General features: G+C 35.9%; 1 protein-coding gene and 1 long non-coding RNA gene across 2 annotated transcripts in view; one reads left to right on the top strand and one right to left on the bottom strand.

Annotated features, from left to right (window-relative positions):
• LOC142222253 (uncharacterized) overlaps positions 1 to 3,267 on the top strand; it is an 80,483-nt gene extending 77,216 nt beyond the window's left edge. The window contains exon 3 of the long non-coding RNA XR_012718287.1: positions 3,230 to 3,267. This is a non-coding gene — a long non-coding RNA (uncharacterized LOC142222253). The remainder of the gene's footprint in view (positions 1 to 3,229) is intronic.
• The window catches only part of LOC142233506 (uncharacterized), a 329,935-nt gene that overhangs the window by 107,408 nt on the left and 205,069 nt on the right, over positions 1 to 17,458 (bottom strand). The window lies entirely within an intron of this gene.

The raw sequence follows: 17,458 nt of genomic DNA on the forward strand, positions 1-17,458 counted from the left end.
AATTTTCTATAGAACAAAATTTTCTATAGAAATAAAATTTTGACAAAATTTTCTATAGAAATAAAATTTTAACAAAATTTTCTATAGAAATAAAATTTTGACAAAATTTTCTATAGAAATAAAATTTTGACAAAATTTTCTATAGAAATAAAATTTTGACAAAATGTTCTATAGAAATAAAATTTTGACAAAATTTTCTATAGAAATGAAATTTTAACAAAATTTTTCTATAAAAATAAAATATTAACAACATTTCCTGTAGAAATAAAATTTTGGTAGATTATGTTTGGCTCGAGTGGCAACCATTATTATGAACCGATATGGACCAATTTTTAAGTGATTGGGGATCGGCTATACAAAACTATAGACCGATATGGACCAATTTTTGCATGGATGTTAGAGACAATATACTAACACCATGTTCCACATTTAAACCGGATCGGATGAATTTTGCTCCTCCAAGAGGCTCCGGAGGTCAAATCTAATGATCGGTTTATATGGGGGCTATATATATTTGTGGACCGATGTGGACCAATTCTGGCACGGGTGTTAGAGATCATATACCAACATCATGCACCAAATTTCAGCCTGATCGGATGAAATTTGCTTCTCTTTGAGGCTCCGCAAGCCAAATCTGGGGATCGGTTTATATGGGGCTATTATGGACCAATTTTTACATGGTTGTTAGATACCATATGCCAACACTATGTACCAAATTTCAGGAAGATCGGATGAAATATGCTTCTCTTAGAGGCTCCGCAAACCAATTCTGGGGCTATACGTAAAAGTGAACCGATATAGCCCATTTGCAATACCATCCGACCTACATCAATAACAACTACTTGTTTCAAGTGGATAGCTAGTTGCAAGAGGATAGCTTGTTTCGTTCGGAAGTTAGTGTGATTTCAACAGACGGACGACGGACATGCTTAGATCGACTCAGAATTTCACTACGCCCCAGAATATGTTTACTTTATGATGTTGGTATGTGGTCTCTAGTAACCATGCAAAAATTGGGCCACATCGATTCATAATTATATATAGCCCTTATATAAACCGATCCCCAGATTTCACCTCCGGAGCCTCTTGGAGGAGCAAAATTCATCCGATCCGGTTGAAACTTAGTACGTGGTGGTAGTATATGGTCTCTAACAACCATGCAAAAATTGGTCCATATCGGTTCATAATTATATATAGCCCCCATATAAACCGATCCACAGATTTGGCTTGCGGTGCCTAAAAGAGAAGCAAATTTCATCTGAGCCCTCTGAAATTTGGTACATGATGTGGGTATGTGGTCTCTAATAACCATGCAAAAATTGGTCCACATCGGTCAATAATTATATATAGCCCCCATATAAACCGATCCCCAGATTTGGCTTGCGGAGCCTCTAAGAGAAGCAAATTTCATCCAATCCAGCTGAAATTTGGAACAAGGTGTTGGTATATAGTCTCTAAAATCATGCAAAAATTGATCCACATCGGTTCATAATTATATCTAGCCCCCATGTAAACCGATCCCAAGATTTGGTTGCGGCGCCTCTAAGAGAAGCAACTTTCATACGATCCGGTTGAAATTTAGTACGTTGTGTTAGTATATGGTCTCTAACAACAATGCCACAATTGGTCCATATCGGTTCATAATTATATATACCGATTTAATATAAACCGATTTGACCTCCTTGGAAGAGCAAAATCCAACCGATCCGGTTGAAATTTGGTATATTGCGCTACCCAGCAAAAAAATTTGGAAGTCCTTCCAAAGGCACAACTTTAAAAGCACTTCCAGAAGATGCACTCGCAATGATGTTCTTTATTTTAACTACCCACGATGTTCTTTTAATTCAATTTTTTATAACTTTGTTTTTTCATACTTTTAATGGGTAATTTTAACTTTTTTGTTTCAAATAGTTTAAAAACAGGGTAAGAATTCATAAAATAGTACACATCATTTAAATGTTGTCGAAAAAAGTGCTAAATCCAAACTTAAAAAATTGTGAATTTTTGAAAATATTTGAGGTCAAACGTTTCCTACAAGCGTTAAAAAATCCAATAAAAATTATTTATTTGACAAAATATCACAGAATTGTTTAATTTACATCCAAAACATTGAATTCGGATCACAACTAAAGAAGTGATGGAAACTCAGTGCAACGACTGTTGAAATGGAGGACTTCCGTCCTATGACAAGCCCATGTTAAATTCGTCGCTTCTGCGTCAATTTTGCACCACTTCTGGATCCAAAAAGAACATTTTCATTACTTTTTTGGCGACGCTTTTTTGCTGGGTAGAATATGGCCGATAACAACCATGGTAAAATTGGTCCGTATCTATATATATTATATATAGCCCCCAAATAAACCGAGCCCCAATCGCAGAAAATCACGATTGCCACTCAAGCCAAAAATAATCTACCAGAATTTTATTGCCATAGAAAATTTTGTCAAAATTTTATATATCTATAGAAAATTTTGTCAAAATTTTATTTCTAAAAAAATTGTGTCAAAATTTTATGTCTTCAGGAAATTTTGTCAAAATATAATTTCTATACAAAATTTTGTCAAAAAATAATTTCTATAGAAAATTTTGTCAGAATTTTATTTCTGTAGAAAATTTTGTCAAAATACTATTTCTATAGAAAATTTATGAAGCACCTCTTACTTGGACAGGAATATCTTGTAAAAGCTTCCAAAACATCAAGAGTTCTTCCAATCTACCACACAGTAAAAAATCTGCCATTTGTGGTAGATTCGTGGTCATAATTGTATATAGCCTCCATATAAAGCTACCCCCATATTTCAATTCTGGCTATATAATTACTGCACAAAAATCATATCGGTTCGTAATTATTTCTTCTCTATATATACCGGTCAAGAACTGAATATATACGTATTTAATCGACCTTTCTTTTGTCTACTATATATCCCGCATGGACTAACTTACAATTTAGAAGATGATGTTAAGAAGTTTTAAGATGCCTTGCCATCGGCCGCAACCCAAGTAATTTAATTGTGGATGACCGTCTTTGGTAGAAGTTTCTACGCAATCCATGGTGGAGGATACATAAGATGCGGCCTGGCCGAACTTACGGCCGTATATACTTATTTTATGTTACATTTTAAATTCAAATATTTTGGTCACATATTTTTGTGAACGTTAAAATAAAAAAATTATTTTCTTTTCATCAATAGCATATTTAAATTTTAACTATTTTTTTCTGTATTTTTAGAAACTTCAAGAACTCATTGTCAACGATTTTACACAAAGGTGAGTGATAACTTGATAATGTGTAATTTTAAATCTGATGCTAATATTAGAACAATAACATTCTACACCCTGAAACAAAACGCTACTGTAACGTATATATATATATATGTATATTTCAAGCATTTATTTTTACAGAATTTGTTCAAATTAAAAAGAGGAAAATCATTTACATCTTTAGGTACATACATATAGGATATGAAATTCTGTAAATTTATAAGAAATTCTGTAAATATAAAAATATATATTTTTAAACCCACCACCACAACCATGTTCGTCTGCCTGCCTGTTGTGTTGTAATGATGCTACAGCCATCAATAATGGCTTTATTGTCCTGAAATTACATAGAGACAGTCTTTTCTCTGCAAGCAGGATCAAGTTCCCATGGTTTTGATATGGTTCCCATATAAAATGTTTTTTAATTCGAAATACCTGCTATAACATGGAGCTTTTCAACTGACTTTTAAACATAAATCAATAGCTGCACACAAAAATATATTTTTTGCCTTCGGTCACGAAATTAATTGATTCAATTAACTTTTAATTGAATTGTCTTCAATCACAGAAATGATAGTTTCAATAAAAACAAGTATATACGGCCGTAAGTTCGGCCAGGCCGAAGCTTTTGTACCCTCCACCATGGATTGCGTAGAAACTTCTACTGAAGACTGTCATCCACAATCGAATTACTTGGGTTGCGGTAAAACTTGCCGATGGAACGGTATCTTAAAACTTCCTAACACCGTAATATATACAACATAGCCCATACGTGGTATATATTCAACTAAAAAAGGCCGATTAAATACGTATATAATTAAGTTTAGAGTTTCTATAGAAATAAAATGTTGACAAAATAAAATTTTGACAACATTTTCTATAGAAGTAAAATTTGAAAAAAATTTTCTATAGAAATAAAATTTGGATAAAATTTTCTATAGAAATAAAATTCTGACAAAATTTTCTATAAAAATAAAATTTTGACAACATTTTCTATAGAAATAAAATTTTGACAAAATGTTCTATAGAAATAAAATTTTGACCAAATTTTCTATAGAAATAAAATTTCTATAGAAATTAAAATTTTTGTAGATTATTTTTGGCTCGAGTGGGAACCATGATTATGAACCGATATGGACCAATTTTTGTGTGATTGGGGATCGGCTATATATAACTATAGACCGATATGGACCAATTATGGCATGGTTATAAGCGGCCTTATACTAACACCACGTTGCAAATTTCAACGGGATCGGATGAAATTTGCTTCTCTTAGAGGCTCCGCAAGCCAAATCTGGGAATCGGTTTATATGGGGGCTATATATAATTAAGGACCGATGTGGGCCAATTTTTGCATGGTTGTTAGAGACCATATACTAACACCATGTACCCAATTTCAACTGAATCAGATGAATTTTGGTCTTCCAAGAGGCTCCGGAGGTCAAATCTGGTGATCGGTTTATATGGGGACTATATTTAATTATGGACCGATATGGACCAATTTTTGCATGGTTTTTATAGACCATATACTAACACCACGTACTAAATTTGAAGCGGATCATATTAATTTTGCTCCTCCAAGAGGCTCTGCAAGCCAAATCTGGGGACCGGTTTATATGGGGCCTATACGTAAAAGTGGTCCGATATGGACCATTGGCAATACCATCCGACCTACATCAATAACAAATACTTGTGCCAAGTTTCAAGTCGATAGCTTGTTTCGTTCGGAAGTTAGAATTTCACCATGACCAGGGTTGGCCTGTCACAAACTGTGACCTTTGCGACTTACATTTGCGACGGTATAATACGTATGTCGCAAAAGTCGTAAACCTACTGTAGAAAACCTAATTTTGAATAGAAGAAATCCTGAACATTTTTTAATTTAGCATGACAGCATTCGCTGTGAGTTTCTGCAGAAATTTGTGAAAGTTTTTCCACCGTCAAACCTATTTTCTTACGTGGTATCGAAATTCCCGTTGGTGAGTGTGCAAAATACCTTGGGGTTATATTGGACAGGAGACTGAACTTAAAGCTAAGAAAGGACGAGAAAATCCACGGTTACCCTGTACTCGTGCAAAAGGCAATAGGGAAAATGTGGGGACTAAAACCTTCTCTTCGCACATACCATCGTCTTGGATATCATCGAATTTGCTGCCTAGCTGACGCGACTGAAGTATTTTGAGTTTGCGACTTTTGTTACTTTTCCTACATTTACGACACGTATGTGACGTTTACGACGTTTACAACTTTGCGACAGTCGCAAACCTAAAAAAGTTTGATACAGACCATCATTGACCATGACCCAGAATATATATACTTTATGGGGTCTTAGAGCAATATTTCGATGTGTTACAACCGGAATGACAAAGTTAATATACCCCCATACTATGGTGGAGGGTATAAAAAAGCCGATTAAATACGTATATAATTCAGTTCACAAAATTTTCTATACACACAAAAAATTTTTTTATGATCACGAAATTAATTAATCCAATTAATTTCTTAATTGAAATGTCTTCAATCACAGAAATGATAGTATCAATTAAAAAATTAATTGGAGGTCAATCAAAAAATTAATTGATCGAATTAAAAAATTAATTGATACTATTAATATTTGTGATTGATTTTTGTTTCAATTAAAAATTTTGTTGAATCAATTAAACTTTTAATTGAATATTTTTTAAAACTCAACTAAAATTGTAATTGGAAAAATTTTCTGGAAATTTTTTTCTGTGTAGAAATAAAATTTTGACACAATTTTCTAGAGAAATAAAATTTAGAAAAAAATTACTATAGAAATAAAATTTTGACAAAATTTTCCATAGAAATAAAATTTTGACAAAATTTTCCATAGAAATAAAGTTTTGGTAGATTATTTTTGGCGATATGGACCAATTTTTGCATGGGTGTTTGAGGCCATATATTAACACCACGTACCAAATATCAACTGAATCAGATGAATTTTGGTCTTCCAAGAGGCTCCGGAGGTCAAATCTGGTGATCGGTTTATATGGGGGCTATATATAATTATGGACCGATGTGGACCAATTTTTGCATGGTTATTAGCGACCATATATCAACATCATGTACCAAATTTCAGCCGGATCGGATGAAATTTGCTTCTCTTTGAGGCTCCGCAAACCAAACGTGGGGATCGGTTTATATGGAGGCTACATATATTTATGGACCGATGTGAACCAATTTTTGCATGGTTTTAGCGACCATATACCAACACCATGTACCAAATTTCAGCTGGATCGGATGAAATTTGCTTCTCTTTGAGACTCCGCAAGCCAAATCTGGGGATCGGTTTATATGGCGACTATATATAATTATGGACGGATGTGGACCAATATTTGCGTGATTGCTAGAGACCGTATACCAATACCATGTACCAAATTTCAGCCAGATCGGATGAAATATGCTTTTCTTCGAGGCTCCGCAAGCCAAGTCTGGGGGTCCGTTTATATGGGGACTATACGTACAAGTGAATCGATATGGCCCAATTTCAACACCATCCGACCTACATCAATAACAACTACTTGTGCCAAGTTTCAAAACGATAGCTTGTTTCGTTCGGAAGTTAGCGTGATTTCAACAGACGGACGGACGGACATTCTTAGATCGACTCAGAATTTCACCACGACCCAGAATATATAGACTTTATGGTGTATTAGAGAAATATTTCCATGTGTTATAAACGGAATGACAAAGTTAATATACCCCCATCCTATGGTGGGGGGAGTTGGGGTATAAAAAGTCCGTTTGTTTTTTAAATAAATCCTTAAGAGAAGATCAAAATGTTTGAATCCAAGTAAATAATTTTTGGGAGTGTAACTTGAAACTGGAAAATCCCTCCAGCTTTTGTTCAGAATCTATTTGTAATTCATTTTCTCTATTTCAAATTGTTTACATGTGACACTAGAAATGGTTATAGACATTGATGTGTTGTTATTTGAATTTCTTTATAGTTATGTTATATTTTGTTACTTCAGAGCCTTATATTATTCACGACATGGAAGTGTTTTACGCACCAGACTTTTTTAGATTTAATAGCCAAAGTTGATTTGTTGCTGATGATGACTACAGTATTCAGATGGAGGAAGCACGCACATGCACTGAATACAAAACTCAGAAAGAATGACGAAAAGAATGCTCCTTTGATTATTTTCATTTAAAATCAAACTGACTGACGAATTAGCTGTGTGAAATTACCCAGAAGGCCTCATTGAAAGTGAAAATTTACGTACAATTTTAATTTTTATTCGCGAATACGATTCAATTATGCTGAGAAAGTTCTAGGCAACAACCAATGAATACTTAATAAATATCAGAGTAAAACCATTTCCAAAGGAAATTTCTAATCGATAACTTTTGTAGTGAACAATCAGTGCACTGTTAGAAAAATATGTTTTTCATATGTTCCTATATAAACAAAATGTGTTTCGGGCACGATTTTAAACCACAATATATTTAAGTGCGAACATGTAATTTTCCTAAACTAACACTAAATGTTTGGGACATCTATGTTAATATGTTAGAATATATTATGTTTGGGGCATGAATGTTTCATAAAAATCATATGTGTGAATACAAACATATATAAATTTACAAATTTCAACTAAACATACATATGTTGTGATATTTTATTCAAAGCGACAGAGAGAGTATAGAGAGAAATAGAGATGGAAACCGGGAGAGTTGACGAAAGATATCAATATAACACAGCAAAAGAGTCAAAAGAGAACAATTTCTGTGAAACCGCTTGTATGTTGTTTCGGAAAACTGTTTTATGATAAGGCCAAAAATTTGATATGTTTAAGTCTAAATATTATTTAATTTGAATAAAGAGAATATACATTCTGAACCAAGAGAATAGACATTTGAAAAACAAACAGCTTATGTTTTCGCCTTGAGAGCAGCATTTTATGTATGTGTGGACATGTGTTTTGTTTATCATTTTGGCATTATTTTTTTCTTGGTTCGTTAAAAGAAATCAGGGGTCTTCATAAAAATAACGAAAGGGCACTATACTCTTTTTAGAGTTGGGACGGTAAAATGAAATAAGGAGGAAATAGTGAAAAATTACACAGTAAAATGTAAAAAAACAAAGTTTAGTTTCACTTTATTAAAAAGTAGTCCACGAGTAGTTGACGGACACCATCAAATATAAAAGCGGGCATTAAGTTCGACTTTTACAGCTAAAACAATTTAAAAAGTTTATTTTCTTTAAAATGAATTATTAAAGAAAAATAAAAGGAATTTTAGAGCGATGGTGTTAAATGCTAGTAAAAAACTGTTCACTCCTAAATAAATTTATGTTTATATTATAAAATTATGTATGTATGTTTATACTCGACTCCACGTTCTTCTTTTGTTAGTTTTTGAATTCCTTCCAAATTTTAAAGTTTTGTACAAAAACAGTTTTTTATTACAAGATTGTTATTTTTGCAATAAAAAATAATATTTTATCCAAAAATCATTCAATTTCGTTTATATCAAGCACTGTTACTGACTATAAATCTTTAATAACGCACATTTCGATGTTTCATTTAAAAAAATTAATATAGTATAAATATAAATGTGTAAATTAAAAAAAAAAAAAAAAAAAAATTTCGGTCGGAGCAGGGATTGAACCCACGACCCTTTGCATGCAAGGCAGACATGCTAACCACTGCTCCACGTGGCAAACAAATGTATGTTTCTGTTAAATAATGTTATGTTTGCATGGGCTCGTGGGCGCTGCAAACTATGCTATATAAATGTAACTTAAAACGATAATTATCTACTGGTGACTATAACAGCTACGTAGCCCAATGGATAGTGTGTTGGCTTACAAACTGTATGGTCCTCGGTTCGATTCTCCGTGCAGGCGAAAGGTAAAATTTAAAAAATTTATAAAAGTGAATAATTTCTTCAACATTATTTGTATTACAGAGAAAGGTGCCAATAACTAAAAAATTTCGTGGAAGTGAAAATTACGAGTATGTTACGGAATGCACAATCGTGTTTGGGAAAAATTCTTCCAAGCATATAATATTTTTGGCTCAAAATGCTTCCAAACATATAATATGTTCACATAAAACAAACATATTAATGTTTCGGCAGTATGCAATAATATATGTGCTTCCTGCAAAATATGTTTGGAACATATGTTAAAGAAGCGATTTTTTTTGAGGGTGTGTATATAGTTGTATGACAATTTTCTAGACTGACACATTTTCGGTATTATGGAGTAATATAACATAGAGTCTAAAAAAACTCTTTCATAGGAAAGAGTTTGTGCCAGTATTAGGTAGTTCGCTTGTTTAAACGTAGACTTAAAAAATTTTACTACACCCTCAGAAAAAATCGCTTCTCTAACATATGTTCCAAACATATTTTGCAGGAAGCACATATATTAGTGAATACTGCCGAAACATTAAAATGTTTGTTTTATGTGAACATATATGTTGTGAAGCATTTTGAGCCCAAAAATATTATATGCTTGGAAGAATTTTCCCCAAAGAAGATTGTGCTCATTCCCTCACATAATTTTCACTTCCACGAATTTTTTTAGTTCTTGGCACCTTTTTCTGTAATACAAATAATGTTGAAGAAATTATTCAATTTTATAATTTTACCTTTCGCCTGGACTGAGAATCGAACCGGGAACCATGCAATTTGTAAGCCAACATACTACCACTGGGCTACGTAGCTGTTATAGTTACCAATAGACAAATATCGTTATAAGTTACATTTATATAGCATAGTTTGCAGCGCCCACGAGCCCATGCAAACAAAACATTATTCAACAGAAACATATATTTGTTGGCCACGTGGAGCAGTGGTCAGCATGTCCGCCTTGCATGCAAAAGGTCCTGGGTTCAATCCCTACTCCGACCGAACACCAATTTTTTTTTTAATTTTTGTATTTATATTTTTATATTATTAAATGAAATTTTTACAATGAAACTTCGAAATGTGTGTTATTAAAGATTTACAGTCAGAAAAGAACAGTGCTTGATATAAACGAAATGGACTGAGCTTGTGGATAATTTTTTTTTTATTGCAAAAATAACAATTTTGTAGCAAAAAAACTGTTTTTGGTATAAAAGCTTGAAATGTTGGAAGGAATTCAAAAACTCTAACAAAAGAAGAACGTGGAGTCGAGTATAAACATACATAAATAATTTTATAATATACACATAAATTTAGTTAGCCGTGAACAGTTTTTTACTAGCATTTAACACCATTTTAAATGCATTTAAAACTTATCGTGTTTTGTACTTAATTTCATTTTTACCCTTAAGGCCGGTATTAAGTTGGCATTATCGTTCTAAAATGACCCTTTTACTTTTCTTTAATAATTCATTTTAAAGAAAATAACCTTTTTCAATTTTTTAGCAAAACTCGAACTTAATGCGCGCTTCCGAATGTCTATTCTCTTTACACGAGTATTCAAATTAAATAATATTTAGACTTTCCGAAACAACATACAAGCAGTTTCACAGAAATTGCTCTCTTTTGATTCTCTCGCTGTGTTATGTTGATATCTCTCGTCAACCCTCCCGATTTCCATCTCTAGTTCTTTCTCTATACTCTCTCTCTCTCTCTCTGTCGCTCTCTGAATAAAATATCACAACATATATATGTTTACTCGAAATTTGTAAATTTATATATGTTTACATTCACACATATTATTTTTATGAAACATTCATGCCCCAAACATAATATATTCTAACATATTAACATATGTGTCTCAAACATTTAGTGTTAGTTTAGGAACATTACATGTTTGCACTTAAATATATTGTGTTTAAAAATTGTGCCCGAAACACATTTTGTTTATATCGGAACATATGAAAAACATATTTTTCTAACAGTGTAGTAGCAGAAGATTTTGAGCTTCCCATTAGGATCTTTGGATATAGATTCCGAAACAAAGTTGCGGGGTTGTTTTATATCCTCCACCATAGGATGGGGGGTATATTAACTTTGTCATTCCGTTTGTAACACATCGAAATATTGCTCTAAGACCCCATAAAGTATATATATTCTGGGTCGTGGTGAAATTCTGAGTCGATCTGAGCATGTCCGTCCGTCCGTCCGTCCGTCTGTTGAAATCACGCTAACTTCCGAACGAAACAAGCTATCTACTTGAAACTTGGTACAAGTAGTTGTTATTGATGTAGGTCGGACGGTATTGCAAATGGGCCATATCGGTCCACTTTTACGTATAGCCCCCATATAAACGGACCCCCAAATTTGGCTTGCGAGGCCTCTAAGAGAAGCAAATTTCATCCGACCCCCCTGAAATTTGGTGCATGGTGTTAGTATATGGTCTCTAATAACCATGCAAAAATTGGTCCACATCGGTCCATAATTATATATAGCCCCCATATAAACCGATTCCCCGATTTGGCTTGCGAGGCCTCTAAGAGAAGCAAATTTCATCCGATCCGGCTGAAATGTGGTACATGGTGTTAGTATATGGTCTCTAACAACCATTCAAAAATTGGTCCACATCGGTCCATAATTATATATAGCCCCCATATAAACCGATCCCCCGATTTGGCTTGCGAGGCCTCTAAGAGAAGCAAATTTCATCCGATCCGGCTGAAATTTGGTACATGGTGTTAGTATATGGCCTCAAACTCCCATGCAAAAATTGGTCGAAATCGGTCCATAATTATATATAGCCCCTATATAAACCTATCACCAGATTTGACCTCCGGAGCCTCTTGGAAGACCAAAATTCATCTGATTCAGTTGAAATTTGGTACGTGGTGTTAGTATATGGCCTCAAACTCCCATGCAAAAATTGGTCGAAATCGGTCCATAATTATATATAGCCCCCATATACACCGATCCCCAGATTTGACCTCCGGAGCCCCTTGGAAGAGCAAAATTCATCCGATTCGGTTGAAATTTGGTACGTGATGTTAGTATATGGTATTCAACAACCATGCAGGAATTGGTTAATAGCAGTCCATAATTATATATAGCACCCATATAAACCGATCCCCAGATTTGATCTCCGGTGCCTTTTGGAGAAGCAAAATTCATCCGATCTGGTTGAAATTTTGTACGTGGTGGTATTATATGATATTTAACAACCGTGCCAAAAGTGGTCCATATCAGTCCATAATCATATATAGCCCCTTATAAACCGATCCCGAGATTTGGTTTTGGAGCCTCTTGGAGGAGCAAATTTCATCCGTTAACAACCATGCCTAACTAGGTCCATATCGGTCTATAGTTATATATAGCACTCAGATAAATCGATCCCCAATCACACAAAAAATTGTCTATATCAATAATTGTATATAGCCCCATATAAGCGACCCCCATATTTCAATTCTGGCTCCCTACGTTCCGTGCAAAAGTCCATATCGATTCGTAATTATTTGTAGACTTACCTACACATACTTTTTTTTTGTCTAATGTTTACCACGTATGGACAAACTCACAATTTAGAAAACGATTTAAGATACCACAACCCAAGTAATTCGATTGTGGATGACAGTCTTTCGTAGAAGTTTCTACGCAATCCATGGTGGAGGGTACATAAGATTCGGCCTGGCCGAACTTACGGCCGTTTATACTTGTTTTTAAATAACGTACATTTCTACTATGCGAATTCTTAGCAATATCTTAAACTATAGTTGGGTAGTTCGCGAACGAACTAGTTCAATTGAACGGATCACTGAAATGAACGGGTTGAACTAGTTCGCATCAATCGTTCTTTTTCGTTCACCATGTCAATTTAGCAAACTGAACACATTGTATCAGTTTCTTCGCTCAGTTATTTTCGCTTTCCTAGGCAATGCCAAAATTTTCAGTCTTTATGCCCATATCACTTTTTTCCCCACAGAAATTATTCGGTATTATTTTCGTATGTGTTTCTGTGGAATAAATCAATGCAGAGCTAATAATAATAATAATACTCCTAATTTATGATAAACTGGACAATAACAACAAAAGAACTTGAAACGACTCAGTCACTGACGGACAATGAACTAGTGATCTAACCGAACTAGTTTAATGATCGGAAAAGAGCTAAAGTGAGCGATCATTTCATTGAACTAAAATTCCCAACACTATCTTCAACAACTTCAAATTCGTAATTCCAATTTTCTCATCTAATGTTGGCAGTTTTTTATGCTTATTCCATTTTAACCATTTACTCCCAATCCTTATTTTGTCATCTCGTACTATAATTCGGTGCACTTTACTGAATCCAGTATTGACTAGAGAAAATATTAAGTTTTTATTTTTGTTGAATCATCGATTTTGTGAGCTTCGTGGATTCGTGTTCATCGATTTGGTATCGTTGACTTTTCGGATGTTCGGCCTTGATGAGTCGGTTCCGGTGATTAGGGGTGTCGTTTTCGATTCGTTGACACGGCGTCGGCGAGATTTGGGATTGAATTTGACGATTCGACGTCGGTGACTGTTCATTATTGATAATGCTGGTTCGCGATTGTTTCGTTGATACGGCAATACTCCTCATTTATTCAGTTATATCGATTCAGGTTTGTTCATTCGTGACTGTTAGGCGCTGATGATTCAAGATTGTCGTTGAAAATTCGGCGTCGTTAAGTGCTCGGTGTGGATCAGAGAATGAATCCGCCGAGTCGTGCCGCCGCCGACCAGTTTTTGCCAGTCGAAGCCGCCACCTAATATGTCGACTCATCTCGACTCAAAACTAGCCGCCAATTAATCCAAAATATTGTTTTTAAATCAGAAAAATTTATTAATAATTGCTGTATTTTTTTGCAAAATTTCTAACTTTCCACCCAAAATCTGTCAGTTGCTATAATAATTTTGCAAAAAAATTAGCTCAGAAAATTTGAATGAAATGTAACATAAATGTGATTGTAAGCTTGGTCGTACAACTAATCTCATTACCATTCGGATAACTTCATCATGATTTTGTAATGGATAATTAATTGTCCGCCGCCGAATAGACAAATTTATATCGGCTTAGCCGTCCAGCCGCCGCCGGAGGTAACAAATTAGTGTCAGCCTCCGCCGACAAAAATGGGTCGGCTTCATTCTCTGGTGTGGATGATTCGGATTCATTGATTCGGATTTGTGTTTGACTGATCGTTCTTTTCGCAGTTGTTTGTTCGATGTCATTTGCGGATTTTGCTGATTCGGATTGCGGAAGCAAGTCATTGCAGTAATCAGTACGAAAGGCAGTATAAGGCCGAAGCGCTTAGTGCGGAAGCAAGCTAAAACACACAGTATTTAGTGGAAGTCAGTTAAAACACGAAGTAAAGGGTGATACGGTCAAAATTTGGTCAACGGAAAACGCGTGTAAATCGGTGAAAGCGTTTATTTAAAAAATCAAATTAAATTTCTTTTTCAAGTTCAATTAGTATAAAATTCAGGAAAAATATTCAGTTAGGCTTTCGCTTTTCCAAATCCGAATTGCCGGGCCTCACGCTTGACACCTGCCATCAGCCACCTTGTCCACCTTCTTCGCCGCAGAAAGCCAGTTTGCCTTGAACTGCTGCTCGTCCTTAGCAGTTTTTTTGGTCTTCTTTAGGTTCCGCTTGACAATAGCCCAGTATTTCTCAATTGGGCGGAGCTCTGGCGTGTTGGGAGGGTTCTTGTCCTTAGGTTAGGTTAGGTTATGTGGCAGCCCGATGTATCAGGCTCACTTAGACTATTCAGTCCATTGTGATACCACAGTGGTGAACTTCTCTCTTATCACTGAGTGCTGCCCGATTCCATGTTAAGCTCAATGACAAGGGACCTCCTTTTTATAGCCGAGTCCGAACGGCGTTACACATTGCAGTGAAACCACTTAGAGAAGCTTTGTAACCCTCAGAAATGTCACCAGCATTACTGAGGTGGGATAATCCACCGCTGAAAAACTTTTTGGTGTTCGGTCGTAGCAGGAATCGAACCCACGACCTTGTGTATGCAAGGCGGGCATGCTAACCATTGCACCACGGTGGCTCCCTTCTTGTCTCCCTTCTTGTCCTTGGGAACCACCTGCACGTTGTTGGCGGCGTACCACTCCATGGCCTTTTTACCGTAATGGCAAGATGCCAAATCCGGCCAAAACAGTACGGAACAACCGTGTTTCTTCAGGAAAGGCAGCAGACGTTTATTCAAACTCTCTTTCACGTAAATTTCTTGGTTGACAGTCCCGGAAGCTATGAAAATGCTGCTTTTCAAGCCACAGGTACAGATGGCTTGCCAAACCAGATATTTCTTTGCGAACTTTGACAGTTTTATGTGCTTGGAAATATCTGCTACCTTTCCCCTTCCTTTTGCCGTATAAAACTCCTGTCCCGGAAGCTGCTTGTAGTCGGCTTTGACGTAGGTTTCGTCGTCCATTACCACGCAGTCAAACTTCGTCAGCATCGTCGTGTACAGACTCCGGGATCGCGCTTTGGCCGTCGTATTTTGTTTATCATCGCGATTTGGAGTCACTACCTTCTTGTAAGTCGATAGTACGACTCGTTTTTTGGCTCGATGCACGGTTGTAGACGATACACCCAGCTTATTTGCGGCATTTCGGAGAGAGAGGTTAGGGTTTCGCTTGAAACTACCGGCAACTCTCTTTGTCGTCTCAGCGACTTCCGGTTTTCGATTTCCCCCCGATCCAGACTTCCTGGCTGTCGACAAACGTTCCCCAAACACTTTAATTACATTTGTAACGGTTGATTTGGCAACTTTTAGCGATTTTGCCAGCTTTGCGTGCGAGTAGCTCGGATTTTCGCGATGCGCGAGCAAAATTTTGATACGCTGCCCTTCTTGCTTGGACGGCATTTTGATAACTGAAGAGTGAATTCCAAAATCAAAATAGGAGCAACATTCTACACACACACCTTCAAAATGAGGGGTGTTCAGGTCTAAATGCAAAACTGAAAGAAATACGTCAAGTTTATATTGACCAAATTTTGACCGTATCACCCTTTAGTAAGTGCGGAAGCCAGCTAAATGCCAAATCATTTAGTGCGGAACCAAAGTAAAAAGCCAAATAAAATTAGTGGGGAAGGTTAGGTTAGGTGGCAGCCCGATGTATCAGGCTCACTTAGACTATTCCGTCCATTGTGATACCACATTGGTGAACTTCTCTCTTATCACTGAGTGCTGTCCGATTCCATGTTAAGCACATTGACAAGGGACCTCCTTTTTATAGCCGAGTCCGAACGGCGTTCCACATTGCATTGAAACCACTTAGAGAAGCTTTGAAACCCTCAGAAATGTCACCAGCATTACTGCTAAATGCCGAAAGGCTTCGGGAGGAAGCAAGCTTAATGTCAAAATATCTAGTTAGTAAGCAAGACATAAGCCGAGGCAGACTAGTCGCCGAAGCGACTAGTGGAGAAACAAGTTAATTGCCATAGCAATTAGTGCGAAAGCCAGCTTAAGACTCGTATCGAGGCAATTAGTGTGGAAGCAAGCTAAATGCCAAAACACCTATTGGGGATAAAACAAGTTGTCGAAACAAATAGCACGGAAGCAAGCTTGAAACTGAAACAAATAGTGCGGAAGCAAGCTAAAAACTGGATTAGTGCGGATGTAAACAAGAAACAACTAGTGCGGAACCAAGCTATAGGCCTAGGCATTTAATGCGGGATGAAGCCAAATGCCGAAATATTTAGCGGAAGCTAAATGGCGGGAGAAAGCCAAAAGCCCAGACTTTTAATGCAGCAGCAGACTTGTTGCCGAAACATCTAGTGCGGAAGCACGCTAATTTTCGGGTAATTAGTTCAGAATCCAGCTAAACGCCAAAGCAATCAGTGCGAAAGCCAGCTAAATGCCGAAGCGTTTAGTGTGGAAGCAAGCTAAAAGCCAAGGCATTTGGAGGAGCAGCAAGCTAGTTCCCAAAACAATTAGTGTGGAATCAAGCTAAAGGGCAAACTCGTCTCGTTCGTACTTTCTGTTCATTGTTCCATAAACTTGAGTTTATATTTCCATACCAGCATGACATGGGTGAAAGTTATATAACTATTGCATTAAAATAAATGCACTCGGTTTCATTCCACACCAAAAATATAAAGGCGAGGATAATATCTGAATTAGGATAACTATAGAAAAAATGTAGTGAATAAGTTTTATTCAAAACCAAATTAGATATCAAAAATAAATTTCGTTCCATTACAGCTCTTCAAAATTATAATTGGTATGCAGGCATCGAATGAATTTTCATGCAAAATCTTTTTGTGATATTTTTCACTTTGAAATGGTG

Source organism: Haematobia irritans, chromosome 1 (assembly GCF_050003625.1).
Source record: "Haematobia irritans isolate KBUSLIRL chromosome 1, ASM5000362v1, whole genome shotgun sequence".
In the NCBI taxonomy this organism is placed as follows: Eukaryota; Metazoa; Arthropoda; class Insecta; order Diptera; family Muscidae; genus Haematobia; species Haematobia irritans.